Source organism: Lutra lutra, chromosome 3 (assembly GCF_902655055.1).
Source record: "Lutra lutra chromosome 3, mLutLut1.2, whole genome shotgun sequence".
Lineage (NCBI taxonomy): Eukaryota > Metazoa > Chordata > Mammalia > Carnivora > Mustelidae > Lutra > Lutra lutra.
This window is the reverse complement of record NC_062280.1, coordinates 102,308,014-102,317,062: the sequence shown is the minus strand read 5'-3', so window position 1 is coordinate 102,317,062 and position 9,049 is coordinate 102,308,014. Positions and strand designations below refer to the sequence as shown.

General features: G+C 37.9%; 1 long non-coding RNA gene across 1 annotated transcript in view; it reads right to left on the bottom strand.

Annotated features, from left to right (window-relative positions):
* Positions 1–946: 946 nt before the first annotated feature.
* LOC125096096 (uncharacterized) overlaps positions 947–9,049 on the bottom strand; it is a 30,782-nt gene continuing 22,679 nt past the window's right edge. Inside the window, exons 2-3 of the long non-coding RNA XR_007126060.1 lie at positions 2,881–2,885; positions 947–987 (exon numbers count right to left, since the gene is read on the bottom strand). This is a non-coding gene — a long non-coding RNA (uncharacterized LOC125096096). The remainder of the gene's footprint in view (positions 988–2,880; positions 2,886–9,049) is intronic.

The window sequence follows — 9,049 nt, the reverse complement described above, 5'->3', positions numbered from 1 at the left end:
TCTGTCTCTGTAGCCGGCTTCCCTGTTCTAATACCTGTAAGCTCTGTGACACTCAGACACCCCCGATCCTTCTGTGACCCTGCGGGACCTGAGGCCACGCTGACCCCGCGTGGGCTTCACCGGGGTTAAGCCTCTGGAGTGATGTCCCTCAGCTGAACAGACTTTTAAAAGTCCTGATTTTGTGCTCCGTTGCTCCTCCGCTTGCCTGGAGCCGGCCCCTCCCCCCCCCCCCCGCGGTCTATCTTCCCATCGCTTTGTATTCACTTCTCCGCCATTCGTACCTTTCAGAAAGTGGTTGATTTTCTGTTTCTAGAAATGCTGTTCTTCTTCTCTTCAATCTCCCATTGGATTTGTAGGTGTTTGCAATCTTTAGATAAGCTATCTAGCTGATCTCCCGCTACCTGAAGTAGTCTCAGCCTGCTACTTCTCCGCCATCTTGACTCCTCTCTCCCTGGAAGGAACAATCTTAAAATTTGTTTAGAACCAGAAAAGACCCCAAATCTCTAAGGAAATGCTGAAAAAGAAAAACAAAGGTGTGGGCATCACGTTGACTGACTTCAAGCTTTACTACCAAACTGTGATCACCAAAACAGCATGATACTGGCACAAAAACAGATACATATACCAATGGAACAGAGTAGAGAGCCCAGATATGGACCACAACTGTATGGTCAAATAATCTTCAATATAGCAGGAAAAAATATCCAGTGGAAAAAGATAGTCAATTCAATAAATGGTGTTGGGAAAATTGGACAGCTATGTATAGAAGAATGAAACTTGACCATTTTCTCATACCATACACAAATAAAAACTCGAAGTGGTTGAAAGACCTCAATGTGAGGCAGGAATCTATCAAAATCCTAGAGAAGAACATAGGCAGTAACCTTTAGACACCGGCCATGTCAACTTCTTTCAAGACATGTCTCCAAAGGCAAAGGAAACAAAAGCAAAAATGAACTTTTGGGACTTCATCAAGATCAAAAGGTTCTGCACAGCAAAGGAAACAGTCAACAAAAAAAGAGGCAACCGACAGAATGGGTGAAGATTTTTGTAAATGTGACTTCAGACAGAAAGGTGATATCTAAGATCTATAGAGAATTCCTCAAACTCAACACCCAAAACCCAGAAAACCATGTCAAAAAATGGGCAAAAGATATGAACATATACTTCTCCAGAAAAGACATAGAAATGGCTAACAGACACATGAAAAAATGTTCATCATCATTATCCATCTTGGAACCTGAAATGGTGAGTGCTGTCAGGTGTGTAATCTTTGTAATTCACAGACCTATACTCCCGGGGCTAATAATACATTATATGTTAATTTAAGAAATTAAAAAATTAAAAAAAAAAAACATTGAGATACCACCTTACATGAGTTAGAATGGCCAAAATTAACAAGACAGGAAATGAAGAAAGGGAACCCTCTTCCACAGTTGGTGGGAATGCAAGTTGGTGCAGCCACTTTTGAAAACTGTGGAAATTCCTCAAACTATTAAAAATAGAGCTACCCTATGACCCTGCAATTGCACTACTAGGTATTTACCCCAAAGATACAGATGTAGTGAAAAGAAGGGCTATATGTATCCCAAAGTTCATAGCAGCAATGGCCACAGTTGCTAAACTGTGGAAAGAGCCAGATGCCCTTCAACAGACAAATGGATAAAGAAGATATGGTCTATATACACAATGGAACATTACACAGCCATCAGAAATGATGAATACCCAACTTTTGTATCAACATGGATGGAACTGGAGGAGAATATGCTGAATAAAATATGTCAAGCAGAGAGAGTCAATTATCATATGTTTTTGCTTACTTGTGGAACATAAGGAGTTACAGGAGGACTTTAGAAGGAAAGGAAAAGTGAATTGGGGTAAAGCAGAGGGGGAGAAGAATCATGAGAGACTGTGGACTCTTAGAAACAAACTGAGGGTTTTGGAGGGGTGAAGAGTGGGGGGATGGGTGACCCTCATGGTGGGTAGTATGGAGGGCACATATTGCATGGAGCACTGGGTGTAGTGCCTAAACAATGAATCTTGAAACACTGAAAAACTAAAATAAAATTTAAAAAAAAAAGAGAAAGAAGAAACTTTAACCCAAAATTTTAAAGAAACAAATATGTATACAAAAAATAAGGTTAAATACAATGAAGGGATGGAATATGACTATAACAATGAAAGCTTAAAAAGGTTTTTTAAAAAGGTAGTAAGATAAAATATTTAAAAGTTTAAAATAGGAAAGAGGAAAATTTTTTAAAAATAAAATAAGAAAAAAATAAAATTAAAAATATTTAGCTTTGAAAGACTAAGGAATCATGGGGAAAGAGGCATGAATTCTATGGGTTGCATTCCCCCAGCTCTGGAGTTCCACAGTTTTCATTGATAGGTGAACTCGGTCTTGGCTGGATATTCTTGCTAATCTTCTGGGGGAAGGGCCTGTTGCAGTGATTCTCAAATGTCTTTGTCAGAGGCAGAACTGTACCATCCTTGCCAGGGGCCAATCAAAGTGATCTGCTTGGGTTCACTCTCAGGAGCTTTTGTTCCCTGAATGCTTTCTGTACAGCTTTGGAGGGCAGGAATGAAAATGGTGGCCTCCCAATCTCTTGCCCGATGGAGTAGAGAGCTCAGGTTCCCACTCCTCAGTATGCCCTGAGAGAAAAACAGTCAATCCCTCCTGTCTCCCTGGTTTCTAGTGCACTCTGCTCACCCGGCCTGTGACTGAGCTCCTCCATCTCTGGCGATTGGCCCCATTTGGAGTCTCCAAACCCAGCAGATTCCTGTAGCACGCTCCCATGCTGATCCTTCCAGAGGAGGAAGGAGGTGGTCTCTCCAGATCTGCCACTTGTGGGGTCCCTGCTTGAAAAGCAGTGGCCCAACTGTACCTTGGATCATGGTTTAAGGTAACCCCCAGCTGAGAGCTCACTCCTCAGCTCTGTCTGTACACTTGGCTTCCCAGTTCTGATACCTGGGAGCTTTGCCACACTCAGACACCCTTTGTCTTTCTGTGACCCCACAGGTCCTGAGACCACACTGTCCTTGCAAGAGCTTCACTCTGCTTAGCCTCCAGAGCAATGTCTCTCAGTGGAGCAGACTTCTAAAAGTTCTGATTTTATGCTCTGCTGCTCTACTGCTTGTCAGGAGCCACCCCTCCCATATATCACCTCGGATTCACTTTTCCACACATCCTACCTTCCAGAAAGTGGTCTCTTTTCTGTTCCTAGAATTGCTGCTCTTCTTCTCTTTGATCTCCTGTTGAGTTTGTAGGTGTTCAGTATGGTTTGATAACTATCTAGCTTAATCCCTGGAACCAGATGAAATTAAGGACTCCTACTCCTCTGCTATCTTGCCCTCCCCACCCCCAAACTACTACTCCGCTTGGGGGTAAGCATTGTTAAGCTCTTTCCTATGTTCCATAATGGGTGGGGTGGTGGGGTAGGGTATGGGGAGCTTCTCCCTTGGGGGTGGTAATAAGTGTCTCTTGCTTGGCACTGTGCAAATGGCTTTTTGAGTGACAGTGGTCTTGGTGCTACTATTATTAACTTGGGTGTGACTAATCATTTTCCCACTTCTCATATTGCTATCTATCCATATGTTGTTACTTATTGCCAGAGAAAGAAGGCAGTTTTTCTTGGTTTGTGCTGAGTTGATCTTTTTTAAGCACCATTCAGTATGATTTTCTTTCTTAGGCATGGTGTCAACATACTATATTTGAAGATGAGTTTTGACTGTCTTAACAAATAGCTGTCCTACTCCTTATTCATTAAAACAATTTTGATGATTTATTCCTGGTTCATTAAGACAATGAATGAAATTCATTTCAGAGATTCTAGGCAATAATTTCTTATGTGCGTTAATCTTTTTTTTTTCTGAATTATATTCATTGTTTCCCATTTGAGAAATGGTACTGAATCCTTACCACTCCATTTGTCTGTTTGTCAATATGTTCAAGAAATCTTGATACAATATTGGATTTTAAGGGTTTTGGACATTTGGCCTGAAGATCTTATTCTTTTTACTTTGTCACTTGGAAACTCATTTCAGAAATTCTATGACATGTCCTTGAAATGTATTAAAGAGCAGCATTGGGAATGACATAGAATTAATTCCAGACAGCATACAGGATGTGCTTACTTTCCCTTTGTGAATATCTTATATTCTAAATCAATGTTGTTTAATAGCATTTCTGAGTTGATAGAAAAGTTCTACAGCTCTGCTAGCCAATATTATATTCATGAGCCACATGTGGCTATTGTGCATTTGAAATTTGGCTAGTGTTAATCAGGAAATAACATTTTTAATTTTACCTAAGGTTCATTACTTATTTAAATTTAAATAGCCACATATGGCTAGTGTTCACTATATTTAAAGAGCAGTTCTAGATCTTATAGCTTATTTTGTATGTTTTATACTCTCTTTTGATATTACTTATCTGGAGAATTGTTCTTCCAAAGCTAAAAGAGTTGCAGAAGATGAATTTAAAAAATAAATAATAATAGAAGCAACCTGGAACTTGAAGTCTTAACAGAACTTGTTTCACATTGAAAAGAGCCACTTAATCATCTTCTGTTGTTATAAAAAAGGATTAGAATATATTCTTTAATAAATGTCTGAAGTTGTGTAGCTAAATCAAATCAAATATGCATGTAAACTTTGGAAAAATAAGAGAGTTACTCAGAATTAGTTTCCTTAAATTTCCTGGGATGAGTCTCTAAAGGCTTAACACAGGGCATTTTCCAATGGTGAGTTTGGGTGTCCTTCTCAGACAGGAGTGTGGATACTTGAGTGCTTTTTGGTAAACATATAATAATGGTAGTATGTTTTTAGTGGGTTAGGTATTTCGAATAATAATTCTTTTGTCAATAGAAGCCTATGTTTATATTATAACATACAATTAATTTTAGTATCTGCCTCTTGCTCAGAGATTTGTAAAATTATATATACTTGGATTTAGTTTTAACAATAGATCATTGACCAAACAAGAGCAGGGAGATACCTTGTACCCTCGTACATCTTTTCTTCTTTACTGTTCTGTCAGGAAAACTAAAGCCACAGTAAAGAAAACTAGTTGTGTGTATTGGAAATGCATAGAGAGAAAAGGGATCAATGAATTAACTCAGATGTTAGTAACTGTAATAAGCTTCAACGATTTGTCCCTGCAACCCAGCTGGGTGAACTAAAGTGGGAGGATGTTTCAGAGCCTTCAAAGACTGAGGAAGGGGCACATGGCCAGTACTAGAAGGGGCAGGAGTGAATTATCACTTGCTAGGACAGAATAAGTTGAGTCTTGTGGTTAAGGATAGAAATTCTTAACAGATACACACATCTAGAAATGCTGCCAGACACAGAATGAGAAAGTGGCTTCTCCCATACTCATGCCAACTGATCATCCTTCTGTGCCTCTTATTGGCAGAAACTAGCAAGAAGCCAGTTGTCAAGGGGACCTGGAAAGTATAATCTGCATCCTGTTAACCATAGCATCAAAGGCTAAAGAAGTTGCATGAAGGGCTGCCATAAAAAGAGCAGGTTTATAACTGGGATATCTTCTGCCAAAGTTATAAAAACTTACAAAAAACAAAACAAAACAAAACAAAAAAAAAAACAAAACAAAACTATTAGTTTACTTGCTGCTCTTAAAGCTTCTTGGATCTGTGATTTAGTATCTGGCTGTATTTTTTAGAATATTCTTTCTCTCCATTTTTTTTCAAATGTTTCTTCTGTCAATTTCTCTGTCTTCTCATTTCTAGTATTTTAATCATGAAAGATGTAGGAAATATGTTGGAGTTTGCAGCTAATGGCCAAGAAAGAATTCTTGACATGTCTTTGGTGCAAAAAGGTAATTTTATTAAAGCACAGGGATGGAACCTGTGGGCAGAAAGAGCTGCACTGGGGTCATGAGGAGTGGCCCATTATATACTTTCAAGTTGGAGAAAGGGTAGGGATAGCATGAGTCCCTAAGGAATTTTGGAAACAAGGTTTCCAGGACCTTGAGGAGGCTAGCTATTGTTGGGAAAGGTCATTTATTACTGTCTAATAAAACCTTAGTCATGAGACCCTTCAGATGTGAAATCATACCATTGGGGGATGACTGCCAAAATATATCTTGGGGGTGAGAGATAAAGGAGGTTTCCCAAGGAATTTTTAAATGTTAAAGTAGATTTACAGGATCCTAGGAGTGGGGCTAGGATTGCCTTTGCCCTTTATAAAGTATTAACTTAAAGACAACTGATTTCCTAAAGGAATGTCACTCTGCATGTTTCAAGGACTTGTCACTGGACTGTAAGTAGTAAGGAAATTTAATTTTTTTTTCCATTGCTTCCTACATCAATGAACATATTAGACTATTTTATATTGTACTATAGCCCTTGGATGCTCTCTTATCTTTTATTTTCTTTGTTTTTCTAGTGGCTTTGTTTGTGTTGACTGCTCTACAAGTTGACTCATTCTTTTCTTGTCTGAGGTAAGTCCACCAATGAGCCTGCTGAAGATATAGTATTATCTACATTACTGTGTTTTCTTTGTTCTCATTTCCATTCAATTCATTCATATAGCTTTGTTATCTCCCTGAAATTTCCCATTTAATCTTATCTTATGTCTACCTTTCCATTAATGCCTTTAAACTATTAATCATTTATTTTACACTTCTTGTCAGATAGTCTCAACATCTATGTAATATGTGAGTCGTACTTAGCTGATTGCTTCGTCTCTTGGCAGTATGTTTTCTTTTAATTATTATTTTGTCTTTCCTTATACTTTATAATTTTTATTCTTTAAACCCAAACTTCTCATATAGGACAGTAGTGACAAAGATAAATAGATTTTAGGCCTAAAAGTGGACATGCCTTTCTACCTGCTTTGTCTTTGTTATGGGGACTTGGTTTAATTTATTTAGGTGTTGAGTTGGATTTGGGACTTGATGTTACTATGGTTACACTCACGTTACCCCACATTCTTCAAATTTATCCAATGATACCTTATGTTTGGTGTGGGAGATTACTGCTGATTTTTCTCAATATCTGCTACACCCTGATTTTTAGGTCTTCCCTTCGCACTGTATCTCAGAGTGTTCCTTTTTACCCTCTTGCAACTCTTCCAGCTTTTCCTTTCATTCATTCCTTCATTTATTCATTCAATAGTAACTTACTAAGAATATGCTCTACACATGATAGGGCAAGGTCCTCTCTATATGTCAACTTGGGGTCTTAATATTTTTATACTACAAACCTTTAGAATGATTTTGACGAGTTACAAAAATAGGAAAACACTTTGGGAATTTGATTTCAGTTGAATTTCATTTGTAGGTTAATTTGGTATACACACAATGATTTTAAATAGTAAATATTCTAATCCTGAAGAAGAGAGCATTTCCTATTTTTTAAAGTCTTCTTTTATGCCTTAAATTAGGATTTTACAATATATGAATAGATTTATTATGGAAAACAATATTATTTTCTGGATTGCTGGAGTCTTCCTTATGCAAGAGATCATTTGATAAGGACAGTTACCGAATAAAGAGGAAAAAGAAGTAATTAAAACATCACATACTTTGCCAATATGGCAGGCCCAAGACAATTTGAATGAAATTTAGATCAATAAAGCACATGACTGGTGATTTAAAATCTCAACTGCTACTGTTAGGAGAAAATTAGTTTCTGCTTTTATCCTCTATATTAGCTTTTTGGTTTGGATTTGAGCAAAATAAATATCATTTCAAAAAATAACCAAAATGTGTTTAATTCTATAAGATTATAGTATATTTATATGTTCCTTTGATAATTTGACATTCACATTTTATAATACCGATTATTAAAATTAATGCATATATTAAAATAATTATTTATGTTTTGTTCTAATTTTATTTTATTCTAATTTATTATAGATTTTATCCTAAATAATTTATATTACTTAGAAATATTATTCATGCCTTTAGGACTAATTATTACCTCTTTCCACATGAATTCTAAACCTTATGGGCTGGGGCACCTGAGTGGCTGTTGGTTAAGCACCTGCCTTCGATTCAGTCATGATCCTGGAGTCCTGGGATGGAGCCCCGCATCTCCCTCTGCTGGCTGCTCCCCGTGTTTGCTCTCTCTCTCTCTCTCACTCTCATTCTATCTCAAATAAATGAAATCTTTAAAAAAATAATAAACCTTATGGGCTATATACATCGAAGTGTATAAAAATCTGTATTTACACCTAAAATCAACCTGTAAATCTGAATCTATACTTGCAACTCTATCTCTATCTCTCTATCTATGTAGGAGAAGTTACAGAAATCTGCGGATTAAAGCTTAAATATCTCTTCTTTCTTCTTTCTTTCTTCTGGCATCCACCTCTGTATTTCGAACTACTGACCCGATGGTTTATCATGTGTGGTTCTGGAACTCTAAATTCAACATGTCTTAAGCTTACATTTTTCTCCTGTCACTCAAGACAAACTTTGTCCTATTTATACTAATAGCACCATATACTTAATCTCTAGCAGCCAAAGTTCTAAACTTTCTATTCCATAAATTACAAAGCTTTGGCCAAATTTTGCTATTGGTAGAATAATTCTTTTTTTTTTTTTAAGATTTTATTTACTTATTAGACAGAGAGAGACACAGAGAGGGGGGAACACATGCAGAGGGAGTGGGAGAGAGAGAAGCAGTCTTCCTGCCAAGCAGGGAGCCTGATGCTGGGCTCAATCCCAGGACCCCAGAATCATGACCTGAGCCAAAGGCAGACGCTTAATGACTGAGCCACTCAGGCGCCCCTGAGAATAAGTCTTTATTGAATCTCTGTCTTGACTTTTGACATTAAAATGCGGGCTGTTGGGGCACCTGGGTGGCTCAGTGGGATAAAGTCTCTGCCTTCGCTCGGGTCACGATCCCAGGGTCCTGGTATCAAGCCCCGCGTCTGGCTCTCTGCTCCGCAGGGAGCCTGCTTCCTCCTCTCTCTCTCTCTCTCTCTCTCTGCCTGCCTCTCTGCCTACTTGTGATCTCTGTCTGTCAAATAAATAAATAAAATCTTTTTTAAAAAATGCGGGCTGTTGTATTTTATTTATCCA